The sequence below is a fragment of the Zerene cesonia genome, chromosome 7 (assembly GCF_012273895.1).
Source record: "Zerene cesonia ecotype Mississippi chromosome 7, Zerene_cesonia_1.1, whole genome shotgun sequence".
Lineage (NCBI taxonomy): Eukaryota > Metazoa > Arthropoda > Insecta > Lepidoptera > Pieridae > Zerene > Zerene cesonia.
The window spans coordinates 6,881,731-6,901,296 of NC_052108.1; the positions used below are offsets into that span (position 1 = coordinate 6,881,731).

General features: G+C 35.1%; 1 protein-coding gene across 2 annotated transcripts in view; it reads right to left on the bottom strand.

The window, feature by feature from the left end:
• LOC119840793 (protein N-terminal asparagine amidohydrolase) overlaps nucleotides 1-19,566 on the bottom strand; it is a 66,100-nt gene that overhangs the window by 27,425 nt on the left and 19,109 nt on the right. Inside the window, exon 1 of one of the 2 annotated variants that reach the window (XM_038367539.1) lies at nucleotides 6,563-6,711. The exons of the other annotated variant lie outside the window; for it this stretch is intronic. The gene's annotated coding sequence lies outside the window, so the exon portion shown is untranslated. Of the gene's footprint in view, nucleotides 1-6,562; nucleotides 6,712-19,566 lie in introns of those variants that run through there. 2 annotated transcript variants of the gene reach the window in all.

A 19,566-nucleotide genomic window follows, 5' to 3' on the forward strand; every position in this document is an offset into this window, starting at 1 on the left:
TGACAGATTCGAAATTCAAATGTAATATTTTTTTATAATTAAGTGTAACAGTATTTATGGCCAGACTAAGTATAAATAGTATTATAAAACAGCTTCCCACAAACGACAGTAAAACTAGACCAAGAAACAGTTCATCTAGTTTCCCACAGAATCGCTTCCAACTTTTGATTAATATAATATAAAAAATTATCGATGAAAGGAACCGGTATAATGATACAGCTATCAAAATTGGCTATGAATATGTTCTTGAATAATTTTTAGACGGGTATGGGATTATAATATAACATCATAAAACGTTAATGCAAATTGATTCAAATTTCGTCGCTTTATTGCTACTAGCGAATTTTTTTAATGTCGACTAGGAATTAAACATATTTTTATAACATCAGTCTTCATTAACATCGCTAGAATTAAATTTGTTTATTGGAAATAAAAACAGTTACTAATATATAATTTATAAATATACACCCGTGGACACGCTCCGTATGCTCAAATATATAACGATGTGAACGCAGGATAGTTTGTTTAGTAATTTACACACAATCTTACCGAGGACATGGCAAAATTTATTACACCCTTTTAAATGTTATTTACATACACGTTTGGCTTAAAGACAGACGAGGCGTGTCGTTTTCTATACGTCAGCCCCCTCTGATTGATGCACGGCATTGTATTGAAACGTCAATATTGCGATACAATCTGACAGTCGTTAGGGCAATTTCTTAAGACGCAACATCGCTGATTTACGTGGGGTCTGATTGGATATTCAGTTATGCCGATCTGATACACTTTATCCCTTCCAAGCTACCGCATTCAGAAAAAAAAAACAAACACGAATACACAGTCTATTATAGGATACTTAACACATGCGCGAGATGAACGGCAGATAAGAAAATGGTAGGTTGTAGACCTTTAAACGGAACAGACAAGCATTGATCAAGATATATATTTGAAGACGATAAGCTAATACAAATTCGTGATCCATCAATAAAAAACTTCGGAGGGTGTAAAAACGGTCGCAGGCGCATATACTTTCGAATAAAGGCTCGTTACGCGCGGAACCTTGAGTGATGGATGACCATAGACAACGGACGATATTACAGCGGCACTGCTCGGCAATTTTAATTTCAATTGAAAAGGGCGAAGGCTTAGATTCACTCTCTGTGCTTTATGACCAGGTACGCCGAGTCCATCTGGTATTCTAGTGATGGACAAGTGCGGGTTGATAGTATCGCCTGTCATAAATAACACCGCCACCGCTAGTTAGTGCACATTCATCGGAACAAATATATCGCGCACTTAAGACGTGAAGGGTTCGTAAACTATGATCAATTGTTTGTGATGTATGATAAAGAATTGGGTTTAGTGTTCGAGCGACATTTTTATCACCGCTACTGGTGTGTTTAAATCAAAGTTATGAACGCGCAGTAAATCTCGCTTGATAACGCTTTATCTCTGGTAATAAATTTTAAATATCATGCGCAATATTGAATGATGACAAATTAATAGCCGTGCTAGAGGCAAATACGGATGTATCACCGCCCTGACGACATGGCTCAACCGTAAATAATGCTAAGTCTTGTCTAAAACGAATGTCGTGGATGGTTGCTTTATGAACCCGAGTCTATTTAAACATTTCCTAGAAAATCCACTTCATTTATTTAATCAAACTAGTCTTGCATCGTAACAAGTTAAATAAATATGGCCGTGGCAGTAGAAAGTATCAGATGCATATCTACCTACTATGCATGCAGCAATTTATAATTATAAATCTAAGTTACACATTATGTAAAATAAGTAATTAGAAGTCAGTTACTAACTAGTTACATATATTAAATGTTATACCTACAGAATATTTTTTTCCATATTATTAACACTAGTTCTCGCGCTCCTCTAGGCTCCGTCTAGGTTTACTTTGTCAGCTTTCATTTTTATTATTTAAGTTGTTATTCTACTCCAAGCGGAGACAATCCATCAAACAAAAATTCATTAAAATCCAACCGTTCTTGAATGGTGTAAAATGACTATATTTTAATTAAATACATGACACATTTAATTCAATAATACACATTCTCTCAAAATATAAAAGTTGAAATTTCAAATTTAAACCATACTACTATGCTACCACTACAGAAAGAGAGCCCGTTAGAACATTATTGTAATTCACATTATCATTGAAGTCCCCAATCAATAAATCACCATTATTTCAAGACATTTGAGAATAAACGACATCGATGCGACAACGACATATCGTGTCCACTAAATTTTGTACAAACGACAGCAATAAGGAACTCCGGCACACACATCCATCTCACGTCAAATAGAGTAAGAACCATGCATCATATGTATACGAGCCGCCAATAAATCACATAACGCTATCGAACCTACGATATTAAAGAGGCTATCGTAAAACATTTACATAATTCAGAACGAATGAGAGATAAATGGTGGCTAAAAGGTAGAATATCCAACTGGTATAAATCATCGGAACGGCGCCGAGTGAAACGAATCGAAATAAGTAATTATAACGGAGATCAGAATCGATATACGTACGAACTCTGAGCAAATATTATTTTTAAATTCCGTGCGCAGATGTGTTAGAATGTTAGATCGTGACCAAATGACCGGAACAGTTTCGAGACGTTCGCGTGAGTGTGGCGTGTCTGTCATTTTCGTTGTGAGATTTGATATCGCGCTCCGTTACCCAACAACTTTGTCTCTTATGCCATTTATTTTAATAGGAATAATATCTTGAACATTAGAAGATTTAAGTATAGCATTCGCTCGCTGTGTTCTGTTAGAATTACAGTTAGACTTTAGCATTATATACGACACTTCACATTGGTAATATACTTGTGTCCCTTCACTTAAATTTAAATAACAGTATCAGAATACGAGCTTTTGAAAAGTACCTACATGAAAAACGGAGCCATCTGAGACATAATGTTGTAATGTCATCTACCTCGATTCAAATTCAAATGACGATCACTTAATTTAACCACTCGTACATCGACATCGAAGATATGTGGATGAAGGATGACATCAACTGATAACTGGAGCTAAGAGCAGAAAGAACAGATGTCTTTGCCGGATGTTACTCATACACGCACAAAACCGTCGTTATGCGAGTGCGAATTAAGAGAGACGTATTTATAATTGAAGATTTCCTGCTGTGTGGACCGGTTAAATCAATACAATTTATGAACAATTACTGTTCGATATGATATGCATAATAATAGAGTGACCCACTTCGAAGTTATTATTTTACATTGATTTGAAAACGATATCTACTTTACGACACTTCTGTACGTAATTGCCTCGTCAATAATCATGAATAATTGGTATATGTTTGCGTTAAAGAAACCCATTTTTTCCATTCAACTTGATTTATGCTAATAAGTACGAATGGCGGCTATGAAATCTATATAATTGTTTTTATTCCACTACAAACATTATCAACAAATGGTAATTACGTAGAAGCTAAACGTTTAAAAACAAATTGACCAACTATCATAAATAAGAGATTAGAATATTAGAGCACTAAGCGAACGCTGAGGTACATCTTAATTTTAATTCACTAACAAGGGATCGAAAGTCATCCTTTCAGGATAAAGCGCAAACTAAATGAAAGAATGCAACAAAGGGCACATAAAGATCACAAATCAGTATCACATTAAGTGGGCGAATGGATAGATGAAAGCGCCAGATGGGCACATGTGTAGTCACGTTATACCTATTAAAGGGTCTAGTGGTGGAATAGAAACCAGCTAAGTGATAATGAACGAGCTTAATTAAAAACGTGTTAATTTATTGTATACTGCTATCAATTAATTTGCTGTTTAACACGGACGTGTTCGGGCCGAAGCGGCTGGGCTGTGAAATCGTATAATCGTTGATAATCACCCGGCATCGAAGACGTATTATGCAATTGTTTAATTCATAATAAACATATTGACAAAAGGAAAGCATCTTCTCTATATGATATGCATATAGCATTTTTATCATCATAAACCTAACTCACGTCTTCATTAAACGAAAATATTATTTATAATCTTACCCTCATAATTTAAACCAGCTACGTAAAATATGAGAAAAGTGATATAGAGTCATAGAGCAATTATTAACCAGCACAAATGAACTGCCAACAGAATATAGAAACTTACAGCCTGTAGCCCAAATGTAGCCTAGCTAATTACACATTTCTGTCTTACTAAATTTGTTGTTTAATAGGCCCTAAGTTTATGTGATAGGCCCATTAATATTGAGTCATGTGAATTACAATTTAACGTAAAAGCGAATTTGAGTCCATACAATTAAGATCTAGTTTCACAAAGTGCACCCCAATTTGCACATTATCACGCTGGCTAGATCATCATATCTCATTAACGAGTCACCCGCGTGGGCGCCACGGGGCACCCAATGTCTTCTAATTTACTGCTCTCGATTCAACTTTATATGCAATAGTACGTTTATTGTATTACTATAAAATTATATAACGATACGAAAAATAAAACTTCTTCCTGCATATTTATTAACTCACTCTATGTGTCTTGTGGGAAATAAATTTAGATTTGATTTTTAAACAACTTCCTGACGACCTAGACTTGTTATGCTTAGCGGAACAGGTCTGCATGACGATGCATGTGATATGCAATGTGTAAGTACGTATATTAGGCGAAAGATTTTTTTGCTTTAAAAACTATTTTTTTATGTATTGTCCCTGTATGAACTAATTTGTATAAAAGTTTATAAGTAGGTGTTCCTTCATATAATAAGCGATCAATATGAACAAAATACGAAGTTTTTTCATAAGATAAAATAAATAATAAAACTATACAATACTTATACCTCCACGGGATATCATTCTTTTCATTTTATTTTGGCAAAATATCTATCATACAGAAAACTATAAGCATATTTCAACTTTCTTTATTTCTACACACTCTTGCTGCTATAATGAGCAAAACCAAAAATTCATAATTACCATCGCTATACGCACCGTCTTCTCATTGTTGTCATAACAAAAACAGTTTATACTTTCTAGTGGATGCTAGATCAGTTAACTTTAATGAAAGTAGCGTATTTTACAGACACGAGAGCTTAATTGCGTAAAACCCGAATCTCGAAAAAAAAAAACATGATATACCGTTATCCGTATAAAAATAAGATAAACACGCGAGCAGCATGCGGATTCGTAATTCGGTTGTCGCCGGGTCATTGTTAATGAACAATGCTATATTCTCGTGGTGTTCGCATAGTTTCCACAACACTATCATTTGGGACATCGCGATTCTCACTTTTAGGAGTCACCGTTTGAAAACAGCATTGCGTTTTCTGGATCACACTACGTCTTTGCCACTTTTCATAGCATAGATACGTTTTAGATATTTTTTAACAACTTTTAACGATGAATTTCTATACTTACTATATATTTTTATTTGGAAACTCCATAATAGCATACTAGTACAACTATATTATTATGTTCAATTACAACTCTTTATTACTGCACTTGATAATATAAAGGTGAAGAAATAATATGAACACGCTAATTTCAGGAACTACTGGACCAATTCCAAATATTTTTTCACCGTTGAATACATATTATGCATCACGAACAGAGTCGGGGACGAACCTCTAGTGTTATTTATATTCATTTCTTCACCTTAACATGTTGTGATAGTTATCAATTGAAAATATTAGATAATATATGTTTCACGTATTATTATATAAAAAAGTAAAAAAATAAAATATTAGCAAATCCAACTATCCTACTAATCCTACTAATATTGTAAATGCGAATGGGAATTTGTGAGGCTGTGTGTATGTTTGTTACTCTTTCACGCAAAAGCTACTGAACCGATTGCAATGAAATTTCGTACGTAGACAGCTGGATAACTGGAATTACATATAGGCAACTTTTATCCCGGTATTCCCACGGGATACAGACTTGCACGGGTGAAACCGCGGGGCGCAGCTAGTTTATAATAGCAGGTGTTTCAGTCAAATTTAGCAATGTTAATTACTTTAAGGTACGGGTTATTGTAATTTATTTTATATATAAGATATAGAATTCTAGTAACAACGTACCAGACTCATTATGCTTCGTCATAAAGATAGCATGCGAAAATTATGACATTGTCTAACGACGATAAAAGGAACAGCGACATAATTACAAGCTACCGACGCGGGGCTAGTTAGCTTTGAGAATATATTATATTAAATTTATGAAAATGTTAAATTAAGGAGAAGAAACTACGGCAAATATTTATAAATAATGAATGTGCTCTTTAGTTCTACTTGTGATTCAATTTAAAATCCAGTGTTATTATCATTTCAGATAAAAACACTTTTGAAACTGAAAGTTTTTGCGCTTGCGCGATTAGTCTTGTGACATAACCGTCTACTTTGCGGCAACAAGTTGAAAACTTTTACATCAAGTAAATAACTAATAATAAAATGATTAATAAAAAGCTTGGTCATTTATTTTCGTAAATATTTTTTTTTTAATAATACATGCCTGAACATAACACAACTTTAAATTATAAACAAATCTGAAACTTACATGTTCCGTGCCAGTAAAGTAGCAATCAATAGTAAAAACTAACTATAACTATGGTTCATAATTCACTAAAGTCAACGAGGCAACACACGACACTTTAAAACACCAACGAAATGACCCAACGACCACCGTCCACGGCGTCTGAACGTGGAATGGTCTCTTGATGGCGAGGAACTCAAACTCAAGAGGGTGAAAGGTGCGCGGGGGGCTAATCTTGTGGGCGGGGTCTTGCAGGTGTATCAAGAATATATATGCTCAAGATATTGGAACACGCCTCACTGTCACGTGTTATGCAAAATATTGTCCAATTCATACGCTGTTAATTGTTATTCGGTGCGCCATTAATTTTAGATATGACGGTTCAAATTTATAGCCGAACGCCGATGATGGCCGATAAGCTCCATATGACAGACTAATCAAGTTATATGAACGTCTCTCATCTGCTTATCTTGATGCGGAGTGTAAGTGCTTAGCATAATGACAAAAATATGACAGACTAGTCGTAAAAACTATAGCCGCGAAGATAACGTATCGCGTTTTTTGTTTATAACCGACTTTATTGCTTTCAAAGATTGTTATTTTTATATGCCGACAGTGATATGTTTACACAATTGCATATTTGGTTCGTCTTGTGATATCTTATCTCGTTGTACATTATAATTGAGAAGTAATAATTTCCAAAGCTCCACATTCTCTTATCGGCAATTACGTGGTGTGGAATGTTTATAAACATTGAAAATAATGCTTGTATCCTGTTATTTTATCGTGGTGTATTTTAAGAAAAGAGCTACTATTTATTTATAATTACTAGCGATGCTAATGGCGACTTTAATTAAGATATTTAGCTGTTTATTATACTATAGTGACATTGAACCATTCTTGTATAGATGAGTTTCTTTTACCTACGAGTTGATAATAGTCAAATAAATACAAACTTTATTCAACCTAAAGGAATTTCTAAGCACAAAAATGTTGCACTTTCTTTCTGCCTTCGTATATTCCTTGATTCGAGCTTTTTATAAGACGTAATATATTAAGATGAATTCTACATTTCAAACAATAACACTTCAAGTCCGGAATACATCGCGTCTGAAATGATTAGCTGGTTGAGGAATGTCCGTCGTGTTGCCATAAATCCACAATTCGTGTCTGTGGGAGAGGCCGTTATTAAGATGTCAACAAGAGTAATGCACCAACTGATATTCTACAAAATATTAAGTGTAGTTTCGTTCCACTACCAGTTCCAGTTTTTATCACGAAGAGTATGAATTGAGTGACGATTGTTGGCGATACGCGCACCGTCAAGTGGCGCGTTTATAGGGAGCGAACAAAAAATTATCTATATTTCTTTATCTATTTTATGTGTGTGGTGTAAGTTCCAGCTTCTAGGGTCGTGGTATTGAATACGTTTGAAAACTACGAATGGGTCCTTACCCAAAGGACAACTTTCACGTATTTATTGTACTGTATACAGCTGTCCCATTGCTGGGCAAAGACCCCTCTCTCCTCAGTCCACATCTTCGTTGAGAGAAATTATACTACTATAAATATTTATTATGACACCTACCTACTTGTTATAAGGATACTTTTCGATCTTACACCATCATCATCATCACACCTGTGACCCCATATATTTGATATGAACAATTAACGTAATTTGTAACAAGTAAATTTAAAATATTTACAATAATTTATCTTTAGAACAGAATCGGTATTATTGTACCTAATTTATATATACCAGGTACCCAGAAAGCATAGATCTACGTACAATCGCGAACCACTAACCGAGTAAAGTAATCTTTGCAATAATATTTATCCATATAACATAAGTCATACCACCATCTCCGGCCGTAATTCGAATGAAACTTATCAACATTATTGTCGATGGCACCATAATTTATTCACAAAATTTCGCTCCGAGCATTCACTGGACAGGAAACGCAACACGCGTTTATGAGTCAATTAAGAAGATTCGTAAAATATATCTTCAGGCGACGCATATACTTCGAAACACTCTCGCTGATAATGTGTTATCGATGTATTGTATACGTGTAGCTACGTCCGGTTTGTTTGTTCTAATTTCAATCAACGAACTCTTGATCATGACTTCATGACGTTTAATAATTACCAATGATTTAAATTAGATTAATATAAATTAAAAATCTAAAAATTAACATAAAAATCACTTCCAATAACCGTGTGCAAGTTGCAGTGATGTAAGTTCTAGATTCAAACGTTCTATTTTCAAACGGCGATATAAAATTTCAGATAGGTAGGTTGAAATTTCCCTTCCCAAATCAAATACAGATATGTACTTAAAAATATCGATTGAAATAAATTTAGTAAAAGTACATATAGTGACACGAATTAGGCCACGATCGTACCAGGAATCTATCAATCGTACACATTTTGCCAACATAAACCACCATCTCAATAATTCAAATTAACATAATAACGATGTGAATCTCACGAAACACAATCTGCTCACCTGCTTCTTAATAACACGGATCCATCCGATCGTGACGTTCCAAAAGCGGCTAACATTTAGTTTCTATGACACATTAGATAAATGAGATTAACTCGACGACATTTCTCATTAGAGGCGGTATTTAGCAAAATCTGTTTCGCGTTGTTCCGAAACCAGAACGTATGAAAGGTTGTGTGTAAACATCGTGAAAGGTTGCATGTTTGATCCGCTGATCTGACGACGTAAATTGGAGATAACGCTCGCTGGATTTATGCGATGTCAAAACTATTTATATATTAATTAATTGCGTTGGCTTAATGTACTGAACTGTGGGATAGATGTTATAATTACTTTTTGATTGGACTTGTTAGAGGAGGAAATACGCAAAATATAACACAAGAATCCATTTTGATAAATACATCTGCACAACACCGGATAACTAATTTTGTTTTTCAATTCGAAGGGCAAATCAAAAAGTAATATGCGGTTATTCCGTAATTATTTATATCGATCAACAATTATGTATAATTATATTTAAAACAGCTATTCAATTTTAATTTTAAATGCATCCTGTACAATATCTAAAATTGCACTACATTATATTTGTCTTCCTGTTGAAAAATCGATGTTTATTTGCTTATTAATGCATAAACCATACTAAATTTGATATTGAGGTTATACCATAAATACACGACAGACTTACAGTTATCCTCTACAATATGACTGTATATTTCATAGCAATGTTAACATTTATTACCACCGGATATCACCATAATAGCGACCTTAAAATATTGATTCTATCACGCCGCAGCTACCAAGCACAACACACACACACGACCCAAACATAAATTGAATACAACAATAATTCAAAAGCTAGACTGAGCTAGCTTTCTATTGCACACGGGAGTGATATCATGCGACGTCGTTTATAATTCAACAACAATAAACAGATAGTTAATTGCGATGCTGTCACGGGCGCAGTATATGGTAATGAGGCGTAGGGATCCCGACTGCACGGGCAGTATCTCTAGACGGTGAAAGGTAAGGCGCGGTGCAGGTGAGGAGCGAATACGGCGCGAGCTGCGGTTGCCAATACATGCCAAATCATTGAGCCTTTTTATGACCTTAACTATGTATGTCTCCTTTGGATTAGTATGATAACTGTTGCAATTTTTAAATCACGGAAAGAGCCGGTGTGATACCCTGGCCCTTAATAAGCCAATACCCACATATAATTCACCCTCACTTATGCAATTTACAATTTAATTTATTTTTTACAATGTAAATCAATTTTTTTTTTAATATGTTACAGTTTGCAATGGAGCTGGCGGGACGCCTGATGGTAAGCGCTACCACCGCACATGAACATTTGGAGAGGCATAAGGTCCATTGCAGACCTTGCGCCTCTACATTTGTAGAGTCGTAGAGAATCCATTTGGATTGCCGACTTTTTGGGAAGGGATTAAGAAAGGATTGGCGATAGGAATAAAGGAAAGGACTGGGAAGGATAAGGAAAAGGATATGGGCCTCCGGCTCCCCCACTCACCGAACGAAACACAGCAGAATGCTATTTCACGCCGGTCTTCTGTGGGGGTGTGGTACTTCCCCGGTGCGATAATCCGGTTTTATAACTTTATGCGCCAAAATGGTTGAAAAACTTAGCATAATACAATGTATTGACAGTGTTTGAAAGTCTTACAGTAATTTTATCATGAGGATTCCTTTGCAACAAGTTTGTCGTTACTAGCATGGGCACTCCACATAGGAAAGGAGTTTATTATCACCGATCTTCCTATCAAATGACTAAGATATAGAGTCTCATATTGATTTTATTTTTCCCTCTTTAAATAACACCATTATTGTTACTAACATAGAATTCTGATACAGTTTATGGCCGGTTTTTTCCAGCAAGCGATAAACCACTAGTCCTCAAATTAGCCCAAGATGCACGGATGACGATTAAAAAACTGTGTGTCATTCGATAATATAGGTATGTAAGTTCATTGTATAAATTTGATGCGGATTCGCGGTTCTCCCACCGGCATTTTGAAACAGTCCGCGGTTGTAAATTCTGTCGCGAGAAAAGACTGCTAGAAGCTGTTAGTATTCGTTTGCTTCAATTGTGAATCATCACGATACATCACGAGGTTTCTATGCTGCATCTAAACCTAAACCGCAGCAGTTTCAGTTTGCAGTGCAGCAGAGAAGTTAAATCAGAAAATATCTGAATTACGAAGTATTTATTGATTTCGAAATCGAGTGACGAAAATTTTAAATTTACAAATATATTAGCCTTTAAAATCTAATCGTAGAATAGTCAATGCAGGTGTCCATTTATAGATATTGTTTTATGGTTTATAATTACGAGGTATTAAAATTAAATTGTCTTTGTACAAATTAATATTCAAATGCATTACATTGGATATATAAATGTAGTTGGGAGCGATAATTACTATTGACGACTATAAGATTAAACAGCCAACTACAACATGTACTTACTTTACAAGTAAGGATGCTTTATTGATATTTTTCTGAAGCCTTTTCAGAACGAATTTTTACAATAGAATGTATTTACGGCAATGACCAAACTCAATTTCGATTGATATAAAACAAATTTCAATTGTATTCAAAGAGGTCATTAACGAATGAAGCTATGCCATTTTTAACATGTAGGTACATTTTGTATCACTCAATGTACCTATCATTGCGTGATACAAGATTATAACCCACACCGACTTATTAATTCCCCGCGAAAAATATCTACAAGCCAAAAAAGAGCACTCATCCTTCGCATCAACAAATCTAACGTCGCCCATACATCACACCACGCCAGTATTTGCTTAGCCCATGGCCCGTGTCTGGGAGATAGGCGCTACATGCGCTTTCAGGTACCTACGCCCCGCACAATCTGAGCGGCTGACACCAATAGCTTTTATCACCACCAATCTCGTCTGTGAAAGTCCAAGTCGCACGCGATACGACCGATTTGGGCATTAATCTCCTGTTAGTGGGAATTCGCATTTAATAAGGCGGTTGACGCCGGCCGGCTTTGTAAGCAACGTTTTAGTCAAAGCAATTAATGTTTAATGAGGTGGTAAATTCTTAGCGCTCTGTTAGGGTTGCTGATTGAAAAATTTATAAAAAAAAATGAAAAAAATATTGTATAGACTGTTAGTGCCGTAAACGTGCAAATTTCTAAACGAAAAGTCAACAGCATGCTTTTACATTTGGCATCTTTACGAGCACCCAACAAAACCTCTTATCAAACAGAATATTTGATCTCCCTGAGAAATAAATAAAGAGCACACCGTAATAGTAAAAGTTCCAGCCAACTTATCAAGCCACACTTTAATATCAAGTATCTAAATTGCGAGAAAGAGCAACACGATTTACCCGCTTGTTAGATATAATACCAACATTTATTTAATCCAGCCGTCAAATGCAATTACGCTATTAATTCTGACGTAAAGCTTGGCCAATAACATAAACCTAAATCGGCATCGATTCCATCTTTCAAAATCTCAGTCTGATCACGTACAATTCGAATTTTATATAAAGCTATAAAGCGATGCATGCGATTTACTAATAATTCACATAAATAACTGGGTATTTGGCACGGCAATGCTTAGAGCGCTGTAATGATGCAGAAATAGAGTTTACGGTCTAATTAAGCGAATACTTGCCCGGGCTATACCATTGTAAATGTCATTTCGCACTTGTGGAAAGTACTGTTCAATTCCCACGAAGCGACATCACTGGCCATTATTTTAATTGTATAACCGTATGATATTAGAATTGTTTTTGTAGGAATATATATAAACAGTACTATTTTTTAATGTAAGCACATGAACATAACGTATATGTCATTAATTATTCACAAAAAAATCTAATAAAAGCTAACAGCGTCGCTAACGTCATAAAATACAACTGCAATAATACATTAAATAACTTGTTACGATTTCCTCCAATAAACAAAGCAATAAAAGACCTCCAGCTATAGAGATGGGCATTGGCAGTAAAATAAAGGGATTGCATGACTTAGTATATAAACTAGTCACATTTATTTACTTTCGCATCAAACGCCGCGGGGCTACCAAGCTGCACCTATAGAGGTGTATGCGAGCTAACTGCACACGTAAGAATGTGGAAATCATGTGCCTAAGTAATATAAATTCGAGCCCATAAAGTACCATATTAATACTGTTGCTGGTGACTCATGAGTTGAAGCTTAGAAGTGAAAGAGATAATTTCACCCAAGGGACATGTAATACGGCAAGCTCCATGGACAATTTACGGAGCTGCGCTATGTGAAATGTATATTTAGAGACATTATTACGATATCTATGTAGTATCTATTTACTATATATATTACATACTTTCGGAAGGATTTTTTCATACAGTGAATCATTTTCAACATTACAATTGATACCCATCTTTTAAATTATCTCAAATTATACTCGAGTATATTACATTTGTATATTGATTGGCTATGAACCTGGCATAAAAAGAAACACCTAAAGAGAAAAATAATAGCATTCTAGTGCGCGTCTTGAATTTTGCTGGATGCAAATTATTGTTTCTAAAGTACGTGTCTTAACATCCTATAGACTCGTATATGTAGAAGTAGGACAGAAGACCTTATTTTAAATGTTGCATTAATTATCATAAGAAGATAGGTTAATGGGCTACAACCTGCGTGTAGTATATAAATTTCCAAAGGAACTTCCATTGCATAATTTAAATTAGTCGAAGTCTAGTACGGTCTGCAACGAGTAGCCATGTAGTGGACGCGATAAGCGCGTGCAAAATAATTCGTAACTGCAATCAGTTACACACGAGGCTGCAATTCCTGAAACAACGGGCCAGTGGAATCCTGATAAACTGGGATTTACGTTACCGACTCCGCCGCCGCCATATCAATAACATAAATACTACTAACTGATTTGAGAGAGACCTGAGAACTCGAGTGTTGATATGTTAATGAAGGACCAAGATATGCTGGTACGATACGGGGATTATTTAATAAGCGGACACTAACGCTAATAGAGCCACAAAACATTACTTTATCTCGTACAGAAAGCAACTCAATTAGCATAATACAAAATAACGAAACATAAATTTAAAATAACAAAACTTTCTCACGGCGACATCTTTTGGGCGGATATAAATTGACAAATTGACGCTAACGCATAGTACTCTGAATATTCATTGCTCACATAAATTCCATCAAAACATTCAACAGAGCATTGACAATTTGCAACAAACACAAACAGGAATCCACGATAGATAAGGATAAAAGCAAAAGGTCGTTAATAGATAGATTTGCAATATTTCAGACCGATGAGCGCAATATCTTAAGCGTAGACAATAAAAGCCAAGAGCATCGTGACAAATGTTATTGAAGTTCTCAATGCGAATTATCTCGCAATGTGCAAAACAGAACGGCGTCCAATTTCACGGCCACTAAATAAAATTAACATCGCACTGACAAAATAACAAAGCGATCTTAATAATTCGCGCGCAACGAGCAACGACGCTCGAGTGCAAGCATTAATCATACGGCACCTATAAGCACGTCGTATTGCCGTTTAATAAAATATGAGCGTCGAAATCAATTTAGTTAATATGCAATAATTGGCAACACCATCCATGGCCTAGATCTGGCACCGTGTAATCTCAAAAGGGCGAAACAGCGATAACTACCAATTTGAGGTGCAGAAAATTCATGCCCTATTCCAATGCTAGTAATAAGCGAGACGCTTTATTCTAAAGATGATAGTGTAATTTATAACAAGCAGTTGAGGTAACATTAAATTGTTTTCCCCATTTTATGCTTAAATTTATTTCATAGAAAATATCTAGAAGGGAACTTGGAAATAGTTCATAGCTATTGTATTACAATATATATGATATCATAATTCAATTTAAAAAATAATAAGGACACATGTTATTATGACATAATATCTGCAGCAAACAGTGTGTTTATTAAGTAAATTTTTGAATGTTTCAAAGATTATTTTAAATAAACACGATCAATGTAAATCATCAAATCAAAACACACATGCAAAAACGTTCTATAAGTGAAAATTTCTCAAAATCCAAGTGGCAATAATTGACAAACGGGGTACGCCGGGCCGTCCCGCTGAACGCTTTGATAAAATAAATTCAAAGTAAATGGCAATAACATAACGGGAGGTGTGCAAGGATAAGCCGGCGCAGGCACCTTGTGGATCGTTAGGACGCCGCGAGATGATCGATAATAATGGTAATTTCATCCCTACACGTGTACAGCGATCGCGATCCTACACCCGCCCTATTAGTACGTGCGAAACTCGCTCGGGACGGCTCGAAGGATCGACGTTCCTTGCTAGTTATGTCTGCCACGATCTAGTACTATTTGGTTTTCAGAGAGAAAAAAATAATAACCGGCAAGTCTCATCGCATAGTATCATACAATTGTTTTATTCCGCTGATATTAACTAACATAATTGTTCCAAAACAAATTATCATATTCATACATTTCATATAGGACGATATTTAAATTTCAACGATAAAATCGCAATAACATGGTGTGATGTGTTCCGAAAATCAGAGGGAAGTCGCTAATTTAACTAGTGATATTTCCTCAATCTTCATGAATTATTTACGACGCTATTTAAAACAAAAATCTTAGGACATCTTAAGCATTCCCAAACATAGTATCAGATATGTCCAAATTTGACAACAAATCGAGTAGCCAAGAAACAAACAATACCCACAACGTCAACCACACAAATCCATCTCGTTACAATAGAAACACGTCCGAATCGACAAACTCACGCGCGTGATATAGCGAGCAGACGCCAGACATTGAGCGGCAGGGACGCGTGTATTTATGTGACGGGCAGCCACCCCGGCGTCGCGTACTGGCAACACAATATCACAATACGGGCATAGATTTATGCTCGGGCGCATCGCGTTCTCGCACACGGAAATCCCATAGTTATTTACCGTTTGGAAGTTAAGTGCGGCAGATTTATCGGCGGTGTGGCCGCGCCTGGCGACGATCTTGTTTCCCCGCCACTAGAAATATACGAAGCCCATTATGATCACAGGCTCACCACCTTTCTGGAAAGTGTGTTGGCATAATTGCGATACAAGATGCTGGAGATGGTTCTTATAACGTCGTCGTCTCTGTAATTTTATTCTACTGGAAGGTTGAGTAAGCAGTTCATAGTGTCATATCCAAGAATTCCATAGGTCTTTATTTAATTAGTCGTAAGTTATTATATGAAGAACAGTTCATCATCATCATCAGCCTTTGTATGTTTCCACACAAGTACACAGGCCTCCTATGAGGGATTTCATCAGTTACATGTAAGAAATTTTGAATAAATATAACAGAAAAGAGTAAGAAAAAAGGAAACAGTCCCAACAACAACCAAAATGTTACTGCAAAATGTCAATGTGACAATATGCTAGTCGAATTCAATATAAAGTACAAAAGTTGCTTAAGATTTGCTAGCTATTTGTCAAAGTCTCTTTCTATATTACTTTTCAGAAGAGTATATATGTAGAAGCTTATCTGCACAACTTACACATTTTGTTAACATGATTGAACAATTTTTTTCAGTTGACTTTCAAAATTGAAGGTGGGTTTAACATCAAGTACAATCTATACTATATATAACAATGTGTGGCAACCCTATTATGTACGCTGTTATAATGGCGTGTGAAATTATACGCGGTCATTTGTCAAGAGGCGCTACACAACGGTGATTAATTTCATTAGGCCGTTCTTAATCAAACGTGAATGTGATACCTCATATATTGAGTGCTAAGTAATAGTTTACTCGGATAGATTGTTTTTGTTGTAAATTGAAAAGGCAATTAATAACAATATTTCAAAACAATTTTCTTATGATGAATAACATTTCGCCAGATTTGGTTAGCGAGAAAATTATAATTTTAGAAAACTAAACTTATTTTCGAAATACTAGAATCTTCACAAAATCACGTTATCGTTTAATTTAGGTACTATGATTTTGCACCCATTTTCTTGTGACATTAACTTAGTTGCAACGCTAACTAATGACGTAATTTCTACAAGTACTTGCAAAATACACGCGATATTCATTCGAAATTTCATAAGGCGAGCTCATAGATCAAACTACTGTAGTGTAGGCACGACGGGCTCAATTGTCAAGAATGGCATAATGACACCTGCCCCGGCACCAGCTAACATATGACGACATTAGTACGACACGCTTGACGCATATCCAATTATCATGCACAATCTGTTTACGCGAGTAAAATATGAGAATTGTGTGAACAAAATAACATACAAGCTGTATCTCCATACAGCTCAATTGATGAATGAAATACCACTTTTTAAAATCTTTTAGAATTTGTGTTATAGGGTAACAAATCGAACACCAAATACTCTCTCTTTTCGCATTTATAAATATTTCTGGTTTGCATGAAAAACTAAATGTTCGATTCTTTATACAACAAACAGTTTTTATTTCGATAAACGGTGGTGACTATTAACCGATTTATCTATCTATTCGTTCATCCGTTACCTTCTCCTATCTGACAAGGACTATTCCAGATTCACAACACACCCATCAGAAACCACAAGGAAGATTGGATATCGTGATAGATGATGGTTTCCATTTATCTGCAGAAGTTGGAAGGGTTCGAGAAAACAATCAAACAAGATACATCCCTCCAATAGCCCAATCAGCTGGAACAAATTGCTGTCATTTATCTTAACCAACCGCTGGGCCTCTGGGAACGTCATTTTTAAATAAAATTGCAGCGTGGACCTAATATATATGTGTGAGTTCTAATCATAGCATAGTTCATACAAAAAGATTGAACGTTAGATTAAATACAATATCTAATATATATCTATACATACGAGATATAAAATAAGATATTCGAGCATCGTATTAATACATAAAAAAAAAACATTGCTGAACATAAATCATTTTGGTTTATATGACAGTTTGCACAAATGGACTTATGTTTTTTCGTGACATGACGAATCGTCCTAGTAAAAACTTTGACGAATGCAATTAAAACTCATTTTTCCTCTCCTCAAACTGACACGAAGCGTAGGTGTGTTATAGACAACATAATATCGAAGCGTCCATACATTTTTAAATCTAGACAGGATAAATGTAGCATCATAAAATCAATAAACAATCTTGATTAAAATGTCCAAACGTGTCAGCCAAATACATTATCTGTCTTATTTACATAAAACAATGTATTGACCACTCTGTCGTCGTAAATTTCTGTTATATATAGCTGTTTCAAATGTGTTGACAAAATATAGAAGACGACGTCAGCCCGCCTAGAGATGATAATTAATTAACTAGTTAAATCGATTAGACCTCCCTGGAACGATTATAATTGATTTTTATCTACAATCGTTGTGTTATTATTATAAGAAATTGAATGACAGCTTCAGAATCGTTGGATGACGAAATAATATAGACTTATAATCACCGAACTCAGCGTAGATTTTTACTAATTTATATACATTAATTTAATAAAGAGGAATTATTATATTATTCATATATAATAATTCCTCTTTATTACAACAAGGGGCTACTGAAAATCAGCGCTGCGCATAACGCGTAGCACACGCTGAGTAGTTACCCTTTTTAGCACCACACCGTTTAGTCATAAGTACACTTTTTAATTTTAATTTTAATTTAACTGTAAATGTGTGGTGATAAATAAACATTTCTTTCTTTCTTTCTTTCTTTCATATTTGTTTTGAGTTACAAAAACTAAATTTAGGTAGTAATAGTTGTTATCCGCCATATTTTTTATTCCAGATTCTAATCGAACAGAGTCCCTACGAGAGGCGGATATAAACAAAATTGATGATGTTCTAATGAAATCCTACTAATATTATAAATGCTAAAGTTTGTAAAGATGTGTGTGTGTTTGTTACTCTTTCACGAAAAAACTACAGAACCGATCGCAATGAAATTTGGAACGTAGACAGCTGGACAATTGGAATAACATATAGGCCACTTTTTATCCCGATATTCCTACGGGATACGGACTTACGCGGGTGAAACCGCGGGACGCAGCTAGTTGTTACATAAATTTCCTATCTATTATTAATGTTACGTCTATACTGATCGATATGAATATTGTTATTTTAAAAAGCGTAATATTAAGCATACGAGAAATAAAATAAGACATTAGACCATCGTATCAATACACACTAAACATTGCTGCACATCTTAGATAATACGACACAGTTTGCACCAATAGACATATGAAGTTACTTCTTCTAAAAGTAAATAGAATGTACAATAAAACAGAACAAAGTAAATACAATACGGATCTACTTAAAACTTTAGCAATCGTATTATTTAAAGCTATTGATAACAGAACTATAGATACACAAGAATGATCATAGGCAATTACCTAAATCCATAAACAAAATCCTAAAGCCATCAATAATTAACCGATCCATTTGTTAGACTTAAAGTTATGACCGCGCTAAGACTTTCGGACCCAATTAATAAAGATC